General features: G+C 36.3%; 1 protein-coding gene and 1 pseudogene across 1 annotated transcript in view; one reads left to right on the top strand and one right to left on the bottom strand.

Moving 5' to 3' along the window:
• LOC150077673 (uncharacterized) overlaps positions 1–24141 on the top strand; it is a 372161-nt gene that overhangs the window by 57323 nt on the left and 290697 nt on the right. The gene's annotated exons all lie outside the window — the stretch shown is intronic.
• Positions 1–24141, bottom strand: part of LOC150077674 (coatomer subunit beta-like) — a 217166-nt pseudogene that overhangs the window by 14157 nt on the left and 178868 nt on the right.

Below are 24141 nucleotides of genomic sequence, written 5' to 3'. Positions count from 1 at the left end.
CCAAAGATAAATTTCTACACATCTATTCTGCAACCCTATATTATATATATATTATTCTTCAGTATTAAACTGAAACATGTCAATTAAGAAATTAAGCATCTAGGGGCCACTATTGTATTGGGCAGAAAAATTGTGCCACTAAAAATTTTTCTCCACTGTTTTTAACAACTGCTCAAGTTTGTGGCCTGTACTGGGTGTCATTTGCATAATTGGCAATTCCTGATAACTGGGGTTGCAAAAGTTCACCCAAAAATTTAGGGTAGGATATCCTTGATGTGCCCTTTCAGATGACACCTCTATCGCCTTTCTAAGCGTTAGTGTACCTGAGATCTTTACACTGGACAAATTCAACAAAGAAATTTTGAGGATGCCTGGCAACAAACAAAGCAAAATGAAAGGGAACCATGTCTCTGAAAGTAATAGTTGAAACTTGTCATGATCGTGGTTAAGAAGCACATAAGAATCTAAGGCAGTGCACCCAGTTAGCATGGGTGGTCAGTGTAAAGTTGATTCAGTTTGGTGTGACATAAGCACTTGGAAAACAAAAATGAGAGTACAGGTATGTTATAGGCCAAATGACTGTGATCAATATAATGAACAGCTATACAGACAAATCAAATGTGCCAGTAAATCAGAATGCTTTATAAGGGATTTTCTACAACAGCACATTAGAGAGGCAACAAGAGAAAGTGATACTTTTGATCCTATTATTAGCAGTGACTCTTCATGCATTCAGAATATCCAAAAAAAGGAACCACTACGTGGCAGTGATAATAATCTGTTGTGTGATTTATTTAAAGATATAACTACTGATAGGGGTAAAGGGAAGGGATTTTGCTTTCATAAAGGTGACTACAGTGGACTCAGTTTTTAAATTCTTGTCAGTGGGATCAACTGATAGTTATCAGCTGCAAATTCTAAATGGGAAGCTTTTCATAGGGGAAATAATTACAGAAGCCTTTTATACCAACTAGGAGTTAAGAAATATTGTTCAAGGTTTATACCTAAATGGATGTCAAATGAACTGATGAATCTAGTTACAGAGAAGAAAAATTATATGGGATGATTATAAATTATGGGAGTTACACATAAATATAAAACAGTCTGCAATCTTACACAGTCCTTTAATATACTAGGCTTTCATTAGATATTTCATTGAAATATCCAGTGAAATATTGGTTGAAGTTTTGATCCCCCCATGATCACTTCAAAGTGTCAATATATCTTTTATGGCATTCTTTGAATTCCAACTCTGACCATAATCTGTGATTCCAGCAACTTCTATTCTGGGCTCCCAGAAGACCATTCAATCTGTGCATATGATGAAATTCAAGGCATGCCTCAAAAAAGTTATGAGCAGGAGCTGAATCATGCAGAAAATTCCACTTGTTTATTATATGGTTTCATTTTTAGGAGTTTTTGCCATATCAGTTGATTTTTGGATTATATATGTTGCTGTAGTATGGTATGTGTGTGTGTGCGTTCATGAGCTTTAAAACCAAGAATAACTTGCAGAGAAACATCTATTCCCTCTATGCAAAGACCCATTGTTAAAGAAATCTTTAAATATTTCTCTAGTTAAATGCCTCCATGGAATATCATTTGATGATATACTTTACATTCTTCTCTAAAATATCTGTAAGGTTTCTTCTACTGAAGTTTGAATTTTTTATACAGAGAAGTGCAGCAATGTGATATTATTAATATTATTATTAGCTATATGGTGCAAGGGAGCCTGAGGCTTATGCTGCACCAGCCAAAAAAAATTTCTGAATTGAGAGAGAGAGTGTGTGTGTGTGTGTGTCAGAAGTAGAAGGGGAATCACCAAGAAAGAGAAGAATGATGATATCCAGCTCAGGCCCCTAGGTGTGCCGAGCCCCTGGGGTTAATTTAACTCATATTCCACTAAACTTTCACTGATACATAAGTTGACCAATCTTAGGGTCAAAATTCCAGAATAGAGTCTGGCTCTCCAGCAGGCATGGAGTGTTGTCAATGATATATAGGAATTTTGCTGGCAGAGACAAGGAGGTGGCTCATTGCCTTATACAAGGCCCTTTGTATAAGGCAATAGTCAGGCCACACCTTGAGTACTGCGTACAGGCCTGGAAGCCTCATTTTAGGAAGAATGTGGAGTTGCTAGAACGAGTACAGAGCAGGGCAAAAAGATTGATGAGAGGAACATAGGGGTGCGCTTATGAAGAAAGGCTTAAGTTCTGCAGGTTGCAGCATCTGGAGACTAGGCACATGCGAGGTGATCTGATTGAGGTGTATAAGGCCTCGAATGGTTTGAGCAGGCTCAATGCTGATGGGATTCTTCCATTTGCTCAGATTACAAACCTGAGGGGGCATAGATTCAAATTGATGAAAGGCAGTTGTAGAATAGATGTGCGGAAGTTTACCTGTAGCCAGCCGATAGTTGATTGCTGGAACAGACTTCCATCTGTTGTTGTGGAAGTTGGTAGCTTAAATAAATTTAAGGCTGAACTAGACAAACATTTGGAGTGACTGAATGGGTGAAATGGGAAGGGGTTTTTTTTTTTTTTTTCTTTTTGGCTGATGTTGTATAAGCTTGCTTTCTTGCATCATATACCTCAACTAATGCTAATGTTGCTCATCTTCTGGTGCTGTATGGTCTCAGACGATATAATGGTAATAGCTGGTACTTACTCCATTTTTATTCATATTCTATACAACAAAAACTGGATAATTTTCATACATTCACAAAAACAGTATTGCTGTAAAAAAAAAATTAAATTTCTTGAATTTCATGTTTTATCCTGTTGTTAAATAATTTTAACTGATTCTTTGTGGAGTATTCCTCTCTTCAAATATGACTGGTGTAAAATGACATATTGGATTTTAAATAAAATATTTCAAACAATTAATATTAGATTATATTACTTTATGCCCCTAAATGGTGACACAAGATTGAAGAGGGGGAAAAAAAGAAAGTACCAATTAGATATTTCTTTCATCATTTTAATTCCATAGATAATTCTACTTAGCTAGATTCAAGTACTTTGCTTTATGATTTATGCTGATTTATGTAACTATTATTTTTATATATATATTTTTAAGGAATTAATGAAAAACTTTTTTTTTTAGATTGAAGATTGAGGGTTAGAATTTTCATGATGAACAGATGGGCAATGTGATAGCATTTTCTTAATTGTTCAACTTTTCTTCTAGAACATGTGTCTCACCAATGTGACTTAAAGAGCATTTTGTCAAGAACTTTGTGAAAATTCTATCTGTTTATCTGTTGTATAATTTTGGGGAAGATGAAATGGTAAGTTATAAAAAAAAAAAAATTTAGAACTCCCAGATGGTTAGATTGGGAGAAAACATGAGTATACATGTTTTCACAATAGTGTTTTGAGAAGTTCAGAAAAACTTGACCAAGAGACATTCAGACATAACTGAACTTGCAATTTGATTCATCTTGATTAAGACATATTTTGAGAAAAGATTTTAAAGGCTTTTTATAGCATACAGCTGATTGTTGCAACTAATTTTTAAACATTTATATTGTTTGCTACAAAATATTGCAATATGAAACTGAGGATGAAGATCAAAATTTTTACTTGATGAGTGACATATCTCATCTACATTTAAATTATTTTAATAATAAACACAATTGTTAGGCATAAATATCATAAAATCCCAGACTGTACCTTCATTGTTTTACTGTATGTGGAGTTATAGCAAAAATAATAATTGCTGTTCACTCTCAGGATGATAAGGGTAACAATTAATGGTGAAATGTTATTGCAGGAAATGAATTAACAGAATTCAACAAACCAACAGTTTAAGGGTTGACTTGTCATATTCTCATGATGGAGACAAATTAAATGAAATCTCCAAATATTTTGGAAGCATTCTTCTTTTTTTTGGATTGACCAAAAGAGATGATAAAACAGAGATATTTGTTAAACAATTGGGAAGAACATAAAGACAGAAATCAATGTTATAACATGTATAGCTTTGACTTCTCTAATAGGAATCTATTCTTAGAGCACACTAATGTTTGAGAGCTTGTGGTGGATATCTAACAGACATTATTTTCCACACTTAATGGTTACAATAAATTTTCTTTTTAATATATGTTTTTGTAAGATCCCCTGAGACACATAATGGTATTAAATGCCATTCCATTGTTTTAAACAGCTTATATTTGGATTTCAAAATCATTCAGTAAGATTAAGGAACAAGTCAATATTATGCATACAGATTGCCTTCAGAATTTTATATTCTTAATCCACATGACCTTCCATTCCTTCTTGAGAATTTTTCTAATATCTGGACACTTACTTAATTTCTTTCAGGTTCTTTCAAAAGCAGTTTCTTAACATTTAGCCTAACAGCCCCAATAAGGTCACCTCTGTCACAGCATTGACAGAGGTGACCTTATTTTGTTTCTCTTGGGAATTTTCTAACCTTTCCTTCATTTAAACCCAGAAGGAATTGCTTATGCAGATTGTGTCAATATTCTTACAATAACAGATTCATCTCTTGTAACCCATTTATCCGAAACCAAGCTTTGTGTGATGCCTTAGTGACTTTTTTTTTTACCTGTAATAGTTTAATCTCATCAGAATCACCAAAAATCTGCACCTCTTAAAGTTAGCAGCTGTGACAAATCTAATGACAAAAAAAAAAAAAAAAAAAGAAAAGACACATGAGAAATCCAATGCCAAAGTAAGCCAGTGTTGTTATTATTTTCCAAAAATGATTTACCTTGCATTTTATGAAGAAAGGTGAATTTGTTTGAATTTGTTGTGTCTTTTTTTTTTTTTTTTTTTTGTCATTAGGTTTCTCATAGTTGCAAACTTTGTATCCTGTTTATGATTTTGAAGATGTACAATGATGTTTAAATGCAAGTGAATCATTTTAGATATGTTTCTCTATTCTTTGAATGTTGAAACCTTAATTTACAGGATAATTACAAAGTAGCTTTAGAAGTGAAATTTTTTTACTAATGCTGATATCAGTTTATTGCTCTTCCAGCAACCAATAATACAGAAAGTTCATAGACATTAACCATTCATCAGTACATACCTAGAGATACAGTTTTCATGTGTGGGCTCTGGAGAGTAGATATATAAATGAAGGGTGCTTCAAGCAGTATGTTTCTTTAACAGTATGTTTCTGGAATTGTCTTGAAATTTTCCTAATACGTTCTGCCATCTCTGATCTTACAACTAATTGTACACTTAGTTTATAATATATGCAGAATGAAAATATCTTTGAAAATTTGGGAAAAATATTGTGCATGTTGACCTCAGTTATCTGATTTTTTTTCTGTATTATTTTGGATTTTATGAATTTTTTTAAAAAATTTTTTTAATATATTGATTTGATTTTTGATAATAATTTTACTGTAACGTTGGGCATTAAAGTCAAAATAAGAACATATTAATATTTACAATTACATTTATTTACAAAGTTTTTGTTTTTACAAAATTTAAAAATTTCACAATAAACTTACTCCACAGAGCCCACCACTACAAAAAAATCACTGCAAAGCACCTGCGAACATGCAGCAAACTCACTACTGAAAAGGTTATTTGTTATGTTATTATCTCTCCTTATGTTAGCAAGTAAACTGAGAGAATATATGAATGAAATGTTCACATAATGAACCTACCAATAGCTACAAGTATCCTTATCAATTAATATCTTATCTATAATGAAAATCATGCAGATTGAAAGCTCTAAGAAGGAAAAATGGGTATCTTTATCAAAAACCATAATCTATTTTAAGAGGAATCAGCTTAGTTTCAGCCTGCTGAACGGTACTCGGAATTTATGATCCAAATAGGACATTCTGATTTAGAATTACACATTGCAAAGGTAAAAAAGGGGGATGTCAATGGTCTTGAAGCTTGGTTAGTTTAGCCATTGCAGCCATTTCAGAATTTAAAAATAATTATTGCACGTCGAGGTAGTCAGTCTATTTCAATAAGCAGTATTATAGGGTCTTCTTAAAATTTGATTTAGTAATACAAATATAAACAGATGCTACATAAAATCTAGCAAGAAGAATCATTTTTGCAAAATTACCAATAATTATACTTGCTTTTTTTCATTATTCAATGGACTGTGGTGAATTTATTCACCAGATATCAACCTCTTTGACAATATAGTAGTGTTGGCACATGTCATTTAACAGAAGAGGTCTGGGTTTCAGTCCCATCAGAGAATGGAGCAATTTTTAAAGATTTCTTCAATTGAGGCTATAATTAGCTAATCTTTGACCTTTAACAAAAGGAGTAGGTTCCCCACCTCAAGTTATTCTGTCTGTTTGGGGGGAGGTGAAATAACTCCTTTTCATCCCATATAATGTGAAAATCAGCTAGTGTCGAAATATTTGCATAGATATAATTCACTTTAAACAGGTGGCATAAGTAACTGATGTGCCAAAAAATTCCTGAGAATAAGAATGTGGTAATTAATATGCGGTTTAAAGTTGAAATTAGAATCAGAATAATTCAGAGATTTAGAGATTTGGTTTTATAGTTAGAATACTCCAATTATGTAATTAACTGTATATGGAGACTGGGACATGAACAATTAGAGGTTTTTAGGGTGGTCAAAATTTTCATTATTTATGGTAAGATTTTCATATCATAATAGGTTAACTAAATCACTGAGATTGTATGCAGTTTGGTTTTGAATAAACAGGCCAAGAGAGGTGAATCTATTATTGTTAAAAATGTGGGCATAATCTGTAGTAGTAATTACTTTTTGGGTTTAAGCAAAGATTAAAGTTTAAGTCCTGCTGCCATGTGAATGAATGTAAGGTTACTGCCACATACAGTCTATTTAATCCCTCTGCTTCTTAAATAGACTGTATGTGGAAATAACCGTCAATTTATTCTCATAACAGTATCACTATACAACTGTAAGGAATTGTTGAAACAACAGAGATGACCTTATTGTGGAAGTCTATTGAAATTATAAAGAACTACTTTGGCAATAAAGTTAAAGAAATTCACTAAGTGTCCATATATGAGAACAATTCTCAAACAACAGGAAGGATATGAGGTCATATGGATTAACTAGGACAATACTGAAAAGTTATTCTGTATGTATAATATTAACTTGTTCCTCATTATGAAATTCATATACTGCATAAGATATTAGAAACTATGGAGTGACATTTAATACCATTGTATGTGTCTGAAATATTCTAAAATGTTCCCAAAAAAATATATATATTATTGTAACCATTAAATGTGGAAAATAATTTCTGGTAGCTGTCATGCACTAATGTGCTCTAAGAATCATTTTTTATTAGAGAGGTCAAATATTCACATGTTACAGTATTCATTTCTGTACTTTCTAATTATTTCAAATTCTCTAATGAACACTTCTTTTTAAAGTTATTTTTTTACCCTATTCCTAAAAAGGCAAGGTCAAATTTGCCAAGACACAGTCACTTATTAGATGCAGGTCATTCCTAGATGGGGGGATAGAAGAGTGTGATTACTGTTGATGGAGGGGACCTGTGATGTTACTTTTAGGACCTCTAAAAGTATGTGTACCAGGTCCCAAGACTATTTAAATCCAGCTTTGCTTTTGTCCGTTGCCAGCACATATGAAGTTTGCAGAGACCAATTGGTCTACATTATGCAAAGCTATCCTGTTTGGTAACAGTTCATAAAACATTGTCTTTGTTTGAAACCACAATTCCTATTAATTAATTTCCTGCAACGATCATTTGAGGAAGTTTTAGATCATGCCATGGTACCTTTTGCCATTCACTGTTATCTTCACCCTTTATTATCTTCAGATAAATACAGATGAAGTATTCTCTTCACTGTTGTAACACAGTTAAACACTCAGGGTGTTTAACTGTGTGGCAACAATTGCATTTATTAATGAAAGCAATCAAAAAAGTGAGCTTCGTAACTCTTCAACCAAAAAATGAAGTCTTTATCCTCAGTTCTTTGAAAACACTATGGAGTTTCAAGATCTGCAGAATTTTGAGGAAAAATATCAAAATCAAGCACTCAAAACTTATGTTAGCATTATTATGTTTATTTCAGAATTGGAAACATATATACACCATTGAGCCAAAACATTATGACCACCTACCTGATATGATGTTGGTCCTCCGTGTGCAGCCAAAACAGCTCATACCCAGCAAAACACGGATGCTACAAGATTTCTAAATGTGTCTTGTGGTATCTGGTACAAACACATAACCAGCAGATCCTTTAACTCCTGTAAGGTCTGTGGTTGAGATGCCGCAGATCGGAGTTGCAGTTCCAATACAAACCACAGATGCTCAATGGGATTTATGTCGGGAATTTGGAGGCCAGGGCAATACCTGGAAGTCTTCCTCATGTTCCTCGTACCAGTCTCGAACAATCCAGGCAGTGTGGCATGGTGCATTATCCTGCTGAAAGACGGCACCACCAGAGGGGAAGATCGTTGCTACGAAAGGGTGTACCTGGTCAGCAATGATGTTTAGGTAGGTGGTAGACATCAGAGTGCCTGGCACATTGATGACTGGACCCAGGGTATCCCAGTAAGGACATCACCCAAAGCATTACATTGCCGCCACCGGCTTGTTTTCATCTAATGGTGCATCCAGGCGCCATCACTTCCCCAGGTATATGACACACACATACCTGGCCGTCCACATGGTGCAACAGGAAATGTGACCAGATGACCTTCTTCCAATCACTCAAGATCCACTTTCAATGCTCATGTGCCCATTGTAGGCGCTGTTGCTGGTGAACCGTGGTTAGCATGGGCACTTGGAGTGGCCTGTGGCAACACAGCCCCATTTTCAGCAGGGTTCGATGTACTGTGTGTTGTGAAACATTACTTCCATCACCAGCATTCCAATTACTGGTGAGTTTCACCACAGTCGCCCTTCTTTTGCCATGTACAATCCTGGAGAGCCTTCACTCACTTCAAGCATCGATGAGCTGTGGTCATCCAACACCTCACCAGTGGTTCGTGGATTTCCCCCCTCGGACCACTTTCAGTAGATACTAACCATGGCTAACTGTGAGCACCCACCAGCCATGCTGTTTCCGATATGCTCTGACTAGTCTTCTGGCCATTACAATTTGCCCTTTGTCCAACTCGCTTAAGTCTGCTGCCTTTCCCATCTCAAGAACAAGAGTAACACTGATTAATGGAGCTCAGTATCAGGTGTGTTTTATATCGTGCCCCGAGCCACACACACGCCATAGTTCCCCTGCAGCTGCTTCAATTTGCATAACGATCCGCTGGTCATAATGTTTTGGCTCATTGGTGTATATAATGCAATCAAATGTTTTGTGGTATTTTCTTACCACATTTTTGGTGACAGCTGTGTTTGCAATATCACCATCACAGAAGATCGCTTTGGTCACAAGAAGTTGCTCAGCAAATTCTTGTGACTGAAGCGATCTTCTGTGATGGTGATGTGAACAAGAACTTGTTCAACAAAAGTGATCTTTTCTGATGGTTATATTGTAAAGACAGCTGTCACTGAAGAGGTGGTAAGAAAATGTCATGAAACAGTTGACTCCATTATATATATAATTCCAATTTGGAAATAAACATAATAATACTAGTTTAGGTCTTGAGTGCTTTATTATCTTTGAACAACACAGTTTACCTATGCATCATGCTGCTCAACGAATACCTTAATTTCAAAATCAGTTTGAAGAATTTCTTGTACAAGTTGTACTCTATGAATGCAAATGTAAAGTACTACATATGGGAAGTAGTAGCCCCAGAGTGACTTATCAACTCTGTGGTACTGTACTGACAGTGGTAGAGAACGAAAAGGACCAGGGAGTAATTGTGCAGGCAGATATGAAGTTTTCTGAGCAGTGCAGATGGTCTGCAAGAGTAGCTCATAGCGTCTTGTCAATGATATACAGGAATTTTTCTAGCAGGGATAAGGAGGTAATTATCCCCTTGTATAAGGCAATGATCAGGCCACACCTCAAGTACTGTATACAGGTCTGGAGGCCTCATTTTAAGAAGGATGTAGTGTTGTTGGAATGAGTACAGAGAAGGGCAACAAGATTAGTGAATGGAACAAAGGGTTGCTCTTACGAAGAAAGGCTTAAGTTTTGCAAATTACAGTGTCTGGAGACTAGGCACCGGCGAGGTGATCTGATTGAGGTGTATAAAGCCTTGAATGGTTTGAGCATGCTCAATGCTGATGGGATTCTTCCTCCTGCTCAGAATAATCATCTGAGAGGGCATAAATTCAAATTGAGGAAAGACAGATGTAGGATAGGTGTGCGGAAGTTTGCCTTTAGCCAGCAGGTAGTTGGTTGGTGGAACAGACTTCCATCCTTTGTTGTGGAAGTTGATAGCCTAAATAAATTTAAAGCTCAACTGGACAGGTATTTGGAATGAATGGAGGGGTGAAATGGGAGCGGTTTTTTTTTTTTCGGCTGATGCTGCATAAGCTTGCTTTTTTGCATCATATGACTCTACTAATGCTAATAGCATTCCAAATGTTTTCACAAAATGTGTGTTAAAGAGTATTCAGCTATTTCAAGTTCTGATGAAAGTCTGGTGGAGAGTTTTTCAGACTTCTCTAAACAATATCGTAATACCTTTTAATGTTTCTTTTGATTTTTTCAGACTACGTCTCCACTGATCGGTACTTATAAGTTACCATTTCATGCTCTCAAAATCATAAATCACAGCTACAGATAAGAAATATTAACATAGTGTTCTTGATAGTATGCTGTGTATGGAGCATATTATTAAAGAATAGTTGAAAAAAAATTAGAGAATTCTTTTGGATCATCCACTTTTTCATCATGAATTTTTAATACTAAATCTACAATTTAAAATAAAATAGTTTTTCATTAATACTTTATATAATATCGGTGTGTAGATACACCATAGACAACTGTTAAGAAACTACGAGTTGGTGTAGGCATCATTTGCTCTTTCTCATATTGTGCTCTGCCTTCACGACGAGTTGCTATGATATTGCACTACCTCGAATAAGTAATGCTTCACTAATAGAGAAGACTATTGTTACTTATTCTCAGTGAGTACCACCACCCAGACATGTTTCAAGGCTATTTGTATATGTGTGGGATAATAGCTCTACTATCCACTTGTCCCTATTAGACTTAGAAAGCAAAAAAGGTAGAGGGAAAGTAATAGTAGGAGTGGAAGAGGAAAAAGAAACATGTAGAAGAATGAAAGGGACTAACTCCTTCAACTCACACCACTCAAAAACTCATAAATTCCTCGAATAGGTAACGCTTCCCCAGTAGAGAAGACTGTTGTTACCTATTCTCGGAAACTCCGTGAACACCAGGCTCCCCAGACATGTTTCAAGGCTATTGGCCTATCATCAGTGGGTGGGCAGGTACCCTAGTATTGCAGACATGATGACCCAGTTGTGAAGATAATCACACAATATGAGAGATGCCAAAAGGTGTATATGACAATATTTAAAATAACTAAATGCACAAGGCATAATACATTAAGAGTTTAATATCTATTTAATATCGGTGTGTAGATATACCATAGACAACTCTTAAGAAACTACAAAGTAGTTGTTGTAGGCATCATTTGCTCTTTCTCATATTGTGCTCTGCCTTCATGACGAGTTGCCATGATATTGCACTACATGAAGGCATATACTCACTGAGAATAAGTAACAATAGTCTTCTCTATTAGTGAAGCATTACTTATTCAAGGTAGTGCAATATCATGGCAACTCGTCATGAAGGCAGAGCACAATATGAGAAAGAGCAAATGATGCCTACAACAACTACTTTGTAGTTTCTTAAGGGTTGTCTATGATGTATCTACACACTGATATTATATAGATATTAAACTCTTAATGTATTATGCCTTGTGCATTTAGTTATTTTAAATTAATACTTTAGAACAGGGACTAGCAAATGGTCAATCACAATTGACTCATACCATGTTTTGGTTGATCACTATACATAAAAATAGAATATAATTTTCTGGAGAACATCTATATTCATTTACTTTTTAAGTTTATTACAAATTTTTATGTATACCTGCCTTGTGTTTTTTATAATAAAAAAAATATATAACAATTCTATGACCAGTGTATTTTATTTAAAAAAGCAATATATTTGTAAAAAAAAATTGCATTAGGTCGATTTCAAGGCCTTGTTTATTTTTAAAACAGATCATGGCTGTAAAGCTTGCTGGCCCTCACTTAAGAAGATAACAGTATTAAATCTCTGTACAATAGTTATGCAGAAATTATTTTTAAAAAAGCAAAGTTTAAAAAGTAAATACAGAATCATGAAATTGATATGAGAAATAAGTATACTACTCTGTGTTAGGTGAACAAAATTTAAGAGAATTTTAATGACTACCTAAATATACATCTTATACAACCAGATGTTTTGGATCTACATGGCTCCTTTATCTATGGTTAAAACAAAAAAAAAGAAGAAATTGTACAATTATTAAACTTTACATTAAAATACAATGATTACATCATTCCTACTTCTGACAAGCTGTCATTTCCTACGCAGACGACCTTATGATTCTTACCCCAATTGGGCCCAGTTCCAACCTCATCATGACCACTAACCACATTAATAATAGTCTTTTGAAAATTGCATCCCTTCTACAGCACCTTTGGCCTGACGATCAGTCCCGGGAAGACCAAGATAATGATGTTCTCTCTGAAGACCAATCCTTCTGTGATTGCTCCCACTTTGGGAAATGCCCAAATTCCTGTTGTTACTTCACATTCTGACTTAGGTGTAATCTTCAACCCTAAACTCTGTTTCAATACACAGCTAGATAAACTTGCCTCACGGGTTTCAAGTCTTCATTGGATAACAAAACAATATGCGTTGCACATTAAAGATCCCAAAATAATCAGGAAATACATCAGAATGATTATCTACCCACCATTACTGTACGCATTGGAAGTCTGGGCCTCAGCCACCCAAACGATTAAAACACCTCTCACTGCATCTGAATATTGTCTACTCAAATGGGCCAATTGGAAATCCAATCTGTCGCCACAAGCTAGAACTACAGCATTAGCAAATGCAATGGGGGGTTCCCCGTCTCTCCGAGCTTATTTATTCCCGGAGGTTGGTCATTACAATGAAAATGGTTGCAGGACTTATCTCCAAGCCATCCATTTGGGATACATGCTGCTGGAGAATCCCTATCTCTGCCTTGCGGACTACTCCTAGACTGGCCACCCAGAATTTGAGACTCTTGCTGACAGATCGATTTCTCCCTTTTCAGCTGCTCTTCAAGGTCAACAAACTTGATGCTGATCTCAACAAATTTGCATGTGATAAAAAATATTGAAAGAAGGTGCTTTTCGTGCAATGATGTCAGTTGGACTAAGTTTTTTTTAACTTCACTTTGTATGTCTTGGCATTGTTAATCCCTGGCCTGCGTGCCGTGATGGGTCGATTGCAACATTAAGTTCTCTGTAACCATCTTTTATTTTTCTTTTCTTAAGTTGCAATAAAGATTTTTTCTCTCTCTGTCGGACACAAAGACACTGGATGAAAAATCACAGAGCACTGGCTTCTGAGGAGGGTGAAGAGACCTTAGATTGGCTACACAATGCTCATGGCACAATTAGCAGAAGTTCTTTCTTTAGTGTAAGCCATACTTGGACATCTGGGTAGATGAGGCATTCACAACCATGTCCTTCGGGGGCTGTATATAATCAATGAAATCGGCACCCTTCTGTCAATCATTCAACAATAAGATAAAACATGAAATTTTAAGAAATTTAATCATTATTACAGCAGAATTTGAATAGAGTATTTTATTAATGTACTACATAAATAGAGGTTTTATGTAGCATATTAATATAAGGAGTAAGTACCAGTTATTACTATAACTGATATTTATGACAATAAAAAAATATAGTCAGACTTCTATATAACAATCAGTGGTTCCCTTGAAAAAATTTGTTAAACGGAAATTTCGTTATAAAGAAATATGACCTTTTCAACAATAAAAAATACTGTAAATTCAGAAATATAGTAAAAGATGGAAATATTTGCAGAAGAATTAGAGAAATTTATCTCAATAATCTCAATATGATACAAATATTGATATTTATCTCAATATGATATAAATATTGATATCAACATAGAACATATTGGGCACCATAGCTGTGTTATATACTAGTAACAGATGGAAAATAAATTAGAAATAAGTGGGAATGAATAAATTTTCTAACATTTTAAAACAATTAATTTATTAATACATGCATATTAAGAAATGACTACTTAATGATGCACACAAGATATTAGTACACTTTTAAGGATTATGTCGTAAAATATTTGATTATTTTTTGTTGTACACTGGATTCTACTATACACTGTTCATAAAAATTTTTGCATGTTTAAACACTCAAATATATATTCTGGCACATTTTATTTACACTGAAGCCTCTATGCAAAGTTTCAGATGCTGCCAACATTTCATATTTTGAAGGTTTAATATTGCCCTCATTGCCTTTGTTACCCTCATTTTCATCCAACTCATTGTTGATATTGTCACTAGTTCTTTGAATACTCTCGAAAATGTTGGAGTCACTCGCATATTCAGGTGCTATGACTTCATTATCAACTCCCAAAAATTCGCCAAGAACAATTTCTCCACTGATCAAACCTCTCACTTGGAGTTCTTCCCAAGATTGCTCAATGTCTTGTAGTAGTTCACGCCTCTGTTAATTGGTGTTTTAGCAAAACCTGCTTTTGCGAAACAATTTTTAATAGCTGTTTCCATCACACCTTGACTCCATACTTTTGTCAACTCTGATGTGCACATCCACAAATCTATAACAATATCTACAGGTTGGTTGGTTGGTTTGTATTCTCAGTATAATTTTTTTCAGTATGTGCCTTTGGTAGTGCATTTTCAAATTCTTGATAATGCCTTGGTCCATTATCAAGAATAATGGACCTTGGCTGCAGTTTAGATGAGGTGTTCGTAGGGAAGAAAACAAGTTTCACACTTGTAAGTTTCGAAATTACCGAGTGAAGGTGGACAGGGCAGTTGTCGACAATCAGCGTGATTTTTCTGTTTTCTTTAGTCATCTTTCTATCATAATTTAAAATCCACTGCTCAAAAATTTTGCTTGTCATCTAGGATTATTTGTTGTAGTTGTAGTCCAACTCTAATGACTTAACTTCTCTGAAACATCGGAGTTATTTACTTTTGCCTATTACCAAAAGCTTCAGTTTTTCATTACCAGCCATATTTGCAACCAAGAGTGTAATTCTCTCTACTATTTTTACCACCTACACATTTATCACCTTTAAAAGTCAGTGTCTTGTTTGGCAAACGTTTAAAAAATAGACATGTTTAATAAATGTTGAATATGTCTTTGGACTCCTAGTCCTCCATAATTTTTTCAACTGTTCCTTTCTAATGGGTATAGTCTTCTTTGATTGCAACTCCACTTTCATCAGAAATAACTTTTTCAAGTATGCCATGCTCTCTTTAAATTTGTCTGGCCAACTAGCACTGGCTTGGAACATTTTATGCCCCAGAAAAAAGCCTTTTCTTTTATTAATAGCCCAGATATCGGCACGTTTTGGTCTTGAATCAACTTTATCCACTTAAAAACTGCTTCATCTACACTTTCACCCAGGCATAATTTTGCACGCTTCTGATTGGGTCTGTTTCCTCAAACAGTTTGAAAGTTCAAACAGAATTGAAACACAATGGTTAACACACTACTGAATGTTTTTCAGAATGGTTAACACACTACTGGCAGGAATACCAAATTTAAAGCAATTTCTTTTTTTCTTTTTTTTTAACGCCCCGATCTACACTATTAAGCACTTCCACTTTTTCACACTACACTCAAGGATTTCCTCTTAGACAATGTAAGGTTACTTGCACACAGCTAAAACAAAACTGATTTAGGACCACTTGTAGATGTAAACAGAGACAGGTCAAATTTAGTGAAAGTGTGGATGACTCTTTTCTTTGAAACAACAAATGAATTTCCGGAATAAAGAAAATCACTCTCTCCTAATTCTCTAATAATCCTATTAGAGGACAATACATTTCTCTAATAATCCTATTAGAGAACAATGTCTGTGCTGGGAATATGCTTTAATCTTTGCCAGTTGCTGTGTACACATAGATAGCAGTTAACCAGAGCGACTTTTCGGTCCAGTAGTGTATATATTTTACTTTTTTTTTTAGCCATTGCTGACCCACTGTTGGGCAAAGGCCTCTCCCAAAACCTTCCACCTTCCTCTCCCAAAACCTGCAATTCTGCCCAGACACGATAGGAGGGAGTATATGATGAGAGCCTTGTCGATCAATTCGGCCCTGGAGGGATTGTGCAAGGCTCAAGGGGTAGAATTTTTTTCAGCCTGGACTGTACTTGTTAACAGGAGAGATTGCTTCTACAGGGATGGGATACACTTAAATAGAAAGGGTGCAAGAATTTTTGCTGATGCTGTCGAGGCAGTGTTAGGTGGGTCGGAAAACTGCTAGTTGGGGGGGATACAAGGACTAATAGATTAACAGTAGCCACTGGCAGAGGTGGAAGTGATTCTTGCACTGCTTCTATTGATATGAGCAGAAGTCTGAAAAACAAGATGCAGGATATTTCAGAGACTGCTGGTAGTCATTGCGGTACAAGTAAACACATGGGTTGCGTTAGGGTAGCAAAGAATAGAAACAGGTGCATGTATACCTGCGTGTACACCAATGCTAGGAGTTTGGTAAATAAATTTGATGAATTTGAGGTATTGCTCAAAACATCAAAGGCAGATATTGTTGGGATATCAGAGACGTGGTGTCACACAGATATAAGTAATGCGGAACTGGAATTTGGGGAATACAATGTGTATAGAAAGGATAGACAGGACAGGAGGGGAGGAGGGGTTATGCTATTAATTAAGAAACACATAAAGTCCAAGGAAGTGAAGCCAGTTGACATCGATGGACAGGGCAGTGCCGAATCAGTTTGGTGTGACATAAGCATAGGGAAATCAAAATTGAGAGTAGGAGTGTGCTATAGGCCTAATGACTCTGATGAGTATAATAAGATATTGTACAGGGAAATAGAGTGGGCCAGTAAATCAGAGAGTCTTATAATGGGGGATTTTAATTTCCCAGATATTGACTGGAATTTGTGGGTTGGTCACTCGCACACTAGCAAGGCTTTTGTGGATTTATTGGATGATTGTTTTCTACATCAGCATGTTCGTGAGGCAACAAGAGGGAGCAATACTCTTGATCTGATTATCAGTAGTGACTCTTCGTGCATTAAGAACCTGCAGATAAATGAACCACTAGGTGGCAGTGATCACAGTGTGTTGAAGTGGGATTTACTCAAGGAGGTAACTACCATCAGAGGTAAAGGGAAGGGTTTTTGTTTTCGTAAAGGCGACTATGATGGTCTGAGACAGTATTTAAATTCTGTACAGTGGGACCAACTGATGATGTTACCAACAGCAAACTCTAAATGGGAAGCATTCAAGGAACTAATCTTGGAGGCTACCAGGCTTTACATACCAACTAAGAAATATTGTTCAAGGTTTAGGCCTAAATGGTTGTCAGATGAACTAATGAGACATGTGGCAGAGAAGAAAAATGCATGGGATACATATAAATTAATGGGTGACATGGAAGCCTATGATAGATATAAGTTGGTCTGTAACCAAGTCACAAAGGAGATTAGGCAGGCAAAGGCAGACTACGAAAAATCCTTGGCAAAGGATGCAAAGAAAAACAGAAAAGAGTTCTTTACATACTTGAACTCGAGAAGGAAAGGGATGAATCAGATTGGTCCACTGGATATTGATGGTTCAACAGTTGAGGATCCTGCTCAGGTGGCTAACAATCTAAACGAGTATTTTGCATCTACATTCACGCATGAGGAGTTATTCAGGAAGGAGAATGATGTAGGTAAAGTAAACATTGGCAGTGAGCTGGATGATTTTGTAATAACTGAGAGGAAAGTGGAGGAGAGATTGTTGAGGATAAACATAAAAAAGGCACCTGGGGTGGATGGGATCTATCCAGTTATATTAAAGGAGGCAGCAAAGGAAGTATGCAAACCCCTAGCCATAATTATGAGAGCTTCTTTGGACTCAGGGGAGGTACCCATAGACTGGAGATGTGCAAATGTAACCCCAATTCACAAAGGAGGATCAAAGGCTGACACAAGTAATTATAGACCTGTTAGTTTAACTTCTGTTCCAGGTAAATTAATGGAGGCACTGGTTAAAGAAGCACTGCAGGATCATCTAGACAAGAATTCAGTTATAGCTCAGACGCAGCATGGTTTTGTTAAGGGCAGGTCTTGCCTGACCAATTTGATTGGATACTATGATGTAGTCACAAAAGAACTGGATGCAGGGAATAACTTTGATATTATATATTTGGATCTTAGAAAGGCTTTTGATACTGTTGCACATGGAAGACTGCTGCACAAATTGGAGCAGTGTGGCATTGGAGGCAAATTGCTACTATGGATAAGGGGATGGTTGAGTGGCAGAAGACAGAGAGTGGTAATCAATGGACACTGCTCAACGTGGACTAATGTTATTAGTGGAGTTCCTCAAGGTTCAGTGTTGGGTCCGTTGTTGTTTTCGGTGTTTATGAATGATATTGATGATGGGATATCAAGTTTAATGTCCAAGTTTGCAGATGATACAAAGGTTGGCAGGGTCGTTAAGGACACTACTGACGCTATGCTGCTGCAACAGGATCTGGAAAGGTTGAACAGATGGGCTGAGAGGTGGCAAATGAAGTTTAACATTGACAAATGTAAAGTACTACATATGGGAAACAGTAACCCCAGAGCAACGTATCAACTCTGCGGTACTGCACTGACAGTGGTGGAGAATGAAAAGGACCTGGGGGTAATTGTGCAGGGAGATATGAAGTTCTCTGAGCAGTGCAGACGAGCTGCAAGAGTAGCTCATGGTGTCTTGTCAATGATATACAGGAATTTTTCTAGCAGGGATAAGGAGGTGATTATTCCCTTGTATAAGGCAATGGTTAGGCCACATCTTGAGTACTGTATACAGGTCTGGAGGCCTCATTTCAAGAAGGATGTAGAGCTGCTGGAACGGGTACAGAGAAGGGCAACAAGATTAGTAAATGGAACAAAGGGTTGCTCTTACGAAGAAAGGCTTAAGTTTTGCAAATTACAGAGTCTGGAGACTAGGCACCGGCGAGGTGATCTGATAGAGGTGTATAAGGCCTTGAATGGTTTGAGCATGCTCAATGCCAATGGGATTCTTCATCTTTCTCAGAATAATCACCTCAGAGGGCATAAATTCAAATTGAGGAAGGACGGATGTCGGATAGATGTGCGGAAATTTGCCTTTGGCCAGCGGGTGGTTGGTTGGTGGAACCGACTTCCATCACTTGTTGTTGAAGTTGATAGCCTAAACAAATTTAAAGCTCAACTGGACAGGTATTTCGAACGAACGGAGGGGTGAAATGGGAGTGGGTTTTTTTTTTTTTTTTTTTTGGCTGATGCTGAATAAGCTTGCTTTCTTGCATCGTATGCCTCTACTAATGCTAATGCTAATGCTAATCTTTTTCTATCCTCCTGCAGGGTTTTACAGGCACCACTAAATTGTAGAATATTTAACTCTTAATTTGTGGAATTAATCCCTTTAGCTCTTAAAAACTAAAGAGATTAATTCTTATTCCATTTAGCTCTTAATTTGTGCTTTCTACAGCATCAGCTTTATTGCCTCAAGGCCAGAAGTGCAAACAATGCATACACAAGTCTTTTGAAATCGGCTCTTTATATGGAAATTTTCTTCATTATACGGAAACTATTTTCAATGTAACGACCAGGGGGAAATCAAAAAAGTTTGCTACATAGAAAAATTCACTATACGGAAGTTCGTTAAAGAGAGGTCCGACTGTATATTGCAATATCTTATGGCATAAAAAAAGATAACAGGTTTAAGCAGCAGTAATTTTTTACATATTGCACTGGCAGTGGCCAGTTTGGTGCCACTTAAACACATAAGACACATTAGAGTTTATTAGACAAGCAAAAATATATTTGTCGTGTGATCTCTGTGCATTCAATCAATTTGCAGATTTTAAGTTTACCTTAACTGCAGCCAGTGTTTCTATAGGCGCCCTTTGCATCATCTGTGATTTTGCCTTTCAATACTTGGACAGTATGTAGCTGTTTACTAACTTCAAAATAGCTAATCCTCTTTCTGGACCCCTTTTCTGCAACCAAATCTCATTTTAAACTAGCACTGCTCTGCAACAAAACTGCCAGTTTGATAAACCTTTTCATGCAGAACACATGCTGTTCAGTAATGCACTCCATCTTGCTTAACAAAATTTTCTTCTTAGATCACATCACTAAACCATCAGATAAATCTCCTATGTCATATATATTTAATGATTCCAAATTGGCCAAAATGCCACTCCAATACATAAAAAAATACAGGCATTTAAAACTACTTATCTTGATGGCCTGTACTACCATTTTACCTGAAATAATTTTACCTGTACTACCATTTTACCTGAAATACAAAGAAATAATGCAGGACCATCTCAACAGGAATGCAGTTATACTGCAGTCATAGCATTAATTTGTTAAGGGGCAGTCTTGTCTAACCAATCTGATAGGTTTCTTTGATGATGTTGTGACCAAGGAATTGGATGCAAACAATTTTTATATCACATACTTGGACTTCAGGAAGGCTTTTGATACTGTTACATATAAAGGACTGCTGTATAAACTTGAGAAATGTGGCATTAAGGGCAAGTTACTGCTGTGGATAAAGGGATAGTTAAGTGGAAAAAGACAAGAGTGGTTATCAATGAGCACTGCTCTTCATGGACTAATGTTATCGGTGGAGTTCCTCATTGTTTAGTACTAGGCCCATTGTTGTTCTCACTATTTAATAATGATATTGATTAAGGTATATCAGACTTCATGTCAAAGTTGGCAGATAATACAAAGGTTGGTATAGTGGCTAATAACAATAATGACGGTATACTACTGCAACAAGATTTAGAAAAATTAGATTGATGGGCTAAGAAATGGCAGTTGATTTTAACATTGACAAATGTTAAAATCAACTGCCATTTCTTATTTTTTTTGCCATTTCTTTTTGTACAAAGCCATGGCTAGGCTGTATCTATAGAGTATTGTATAAAGTACTGCTCTATAAACTGGAGAAATGTGGCATTAAGGGCAAGTTACTGCTGTGGATAAAGGAATGGTTAAGTGGGATGGTGGGACAGAGAGTGGTTATCAATGACCACTGCTCTTCATGGATTAATGTTATCAGTTGAGTATAATAAATATATAGGCCTCACTTTAGGAATTATGTAGATCTGCTGGAATGGGTGCAGAGAAGGGCAACCAGATTGATGAAGAGAACAAAAAGGTGCTCTTAGCTAGAAAGGCTTGAGTTCTGCAAATTGCAGTGTCAAGGATAGGCACCTGCAGTCTGATCTGTTTGAGGCCTTGAATGGATTGGGTAAGCTGAATTCAGCCTCAGCATTCTTTCTCTAGCTGAGACTACACAGGCACTATGAACAGGCATAAATTTAAGTTGAGGAAGGATGGTTACAGAATAGATGTGCATAAACGTGCCTTCAGCCAGCAACTGGTTGATTGTTGGAATTGGCTTCCATCTGTTGTATAAACTGGATGGTTTGAATAAAGTCTAGGAAGAACTAGACAAATTCTTGGAAAGTATAGATGGTAGAAGTGTGTAGTGTTTTTTTTTTTTTTTTTTTTTTTTTTTGGCTGATGTTATATAAGCTTGCTTTCTTGCATCATTTGCCACTATTATTACTACTACTACTCATTTGATTATTGAAATCTCTTGATTACTAATCATTTTATTATGCTCATTACTAGTCAAAATGCAAGTTTCGCTTGTGAATTCAGGATGGATATGCCGTTTGCATCATAAGATTGGGGGGAGGGATTCATTATCAGTACTAGTCCTAGACCAGCAATGGTGAACCACTGGCACAATTGCTATATGTGGCATCAATAGGAAAATATATCGGCATGTACACACCCATAAATAAATTTGTTTGAAATAAAAACTTTTTTTACTTGATGACAAATTTTATTTTATACACTTAGTGGTGAACCCATAAGTGTATTTGGGGGAAGAATTATACATCAACAAAGCTGCTATTAAAAACTTTTTATTTTTGGCATTTTTTTTTATAATATCAATAAAGATTACTCATTTTAGTCAATTTTTTTTGTTTATTTGTCACATGTAGCATGTGAAAATTATATTATTGTTTCAACTTATTTTTGGCATGCAGTCTGGAAAACGTTTGCCATCATTGTAGGGCACCCCGAGTGAGAAACATTGTTTGATTTATTTTCTGTCAACGGTTTGTTACTGTTTAGTATTAAATACTAGTAAAATGTTTCCCAGATTCACGCTTACTCATCAGCCAAAAAGATAAAACCTGTTTGCCCACTAATTTGTCCACCCCCACTAACATTTCTCTAATCTTTTTTTTTTTTTTTTTTTCAATTTATTCAAACAACACACTTGTAAACCAAGGGATGGATTTATTCATGATATAGCCCTAGGCGAAAACATGGGAAAAAGCCCCAAATTATGTAATTACAGACTTTTATCCTCACAGAAAAGGAAACTGTGAGGTCCTCCTCGGATTGTTTGGCCCCAAGCTAGATTTATTCTGCTTATGTTTGAAATAATGACACTTCACAACACTAAGTGAAAGTTATTCCGACAATCAACTTCTCTAGCTAAAGACCAGAGACCACTTTTCCTGGTGATTAATTAATTGTTGGAACTGATTCTTTAAAAATCTACTTGCCTAACAATGAATCCTTTTTCCTGGTGATTTTTAATTCTGTTGATTTTTTTTTTTCTATTACCAACAACCTCACACAACTTGTTTATTTATCTCCTAGAATGCATGACAATCCTAACCACAAACAATTAACACACTTTATCTTTCCTTCACCAACAGCTCTTCAAAATACACTGTGAATGTTAGTTATTAGCATAGACATATGATGCAAGAAAGCAAACTTATGCAGCATCAGCCAAACAAAAAAAAAAAAAAAAAAACACTTCCATTTCACCCCTCCATTCGTTCGAAATACCTGTCCAGCTGAGCCTTAAATTTGTTTAGGCTATCAACTTCCACTCCACAACAAGGGATGGAAGTCTGTTCCACCAACCAACTACCCGCTGGCTAAAGGCAAATTTCCGCACATCTATCCTACATCTGTGATAGATGAGCATGGTTTGAGCATGCTCAATGCCAATGGGATTCTTCATCTTGCTCAGAATAATCACCTTAGAGGGCATAAATTCAAATTGAGGAAGGACGGATGTCGGATAGATGTGCGGAAATTTGCCTTTGGCCAGCGGGTGGTTGGTTGGTGGAACCGACTTCCATCACTTGTTGTTGAAGTTGATAGCCTAAACAAATTTAAAGCTCAACTGGACAGGTATTTCGAACGAACGGAGGGGTGAAATGGGAGTGGGGGTTTTTTTTTTTTTTTTTGGCTGATGCTGAATAAGCTTGCTTTCTTGCATCATATGCCTCTACTAATGCTAATGCTAATCTGTCTTTCCTCAATCTGAATTTATGCCCTCTCAGGTGGTTATTCTGAGCAAGAGGAAGAATCTCATCGGCACTGAGCATGCTCAAACCATTCAAGGCTTTATACACCTCTATCAGATCACCTCGCCGGTGCCTAGTCTCCAGACACTGTAATTTGCAAAACTTAAGCCTTTCTTCGTAAGAGCAACCCTTTGTTCCATTCACTAATCTTGTTGCCCTTCTCTGTACTCGTTCCAGCAGCTCTACATCCTTCTTGAAATGAGGCCTCCAGACCTGTATACAGTACTCAAGGTGTGGCCTGACCATTGCCTTATACAAAGGAATAATCACCTCCTTATCCCTGTTAGAAAAATTCCTGTATATCAGTGACAAGACACCATGAGCTACTCTTGCAGCCCATCTGCACTGCTCAGAGAACTTCATATCTGCCTGCACAGTTACTCCCAGGTCCTTTTTATTCTCTACCACTGTCAGTGTAGTACCACAGAGTTGATACGTTGCTCTGGGGTTGCTGTTTCCCATATGTAGTACTTTACTTTTGTCAATGTTAAACTTCATTTGCCACCTCTCAGT

This window comes from Mastigoproctus giganteus, chromosome 11 (genome assembly GCF_048544385.1).
Source record: "Mastigoproctus giganteus isolate SK-2022 chromosome 11, ASM4854438v1, whole genome shotgun sequence".
Taxonomy (NCBI): Eukaryota; Metazoa; Arthropoda; class Arachnida; order Uropygi; family Thelyphonidae; genus Mastigoproctus; species Mastigoproctus giganteus.
This window is presented reverse-complemented; position numbering and strand designations above follow the sequence as displayed.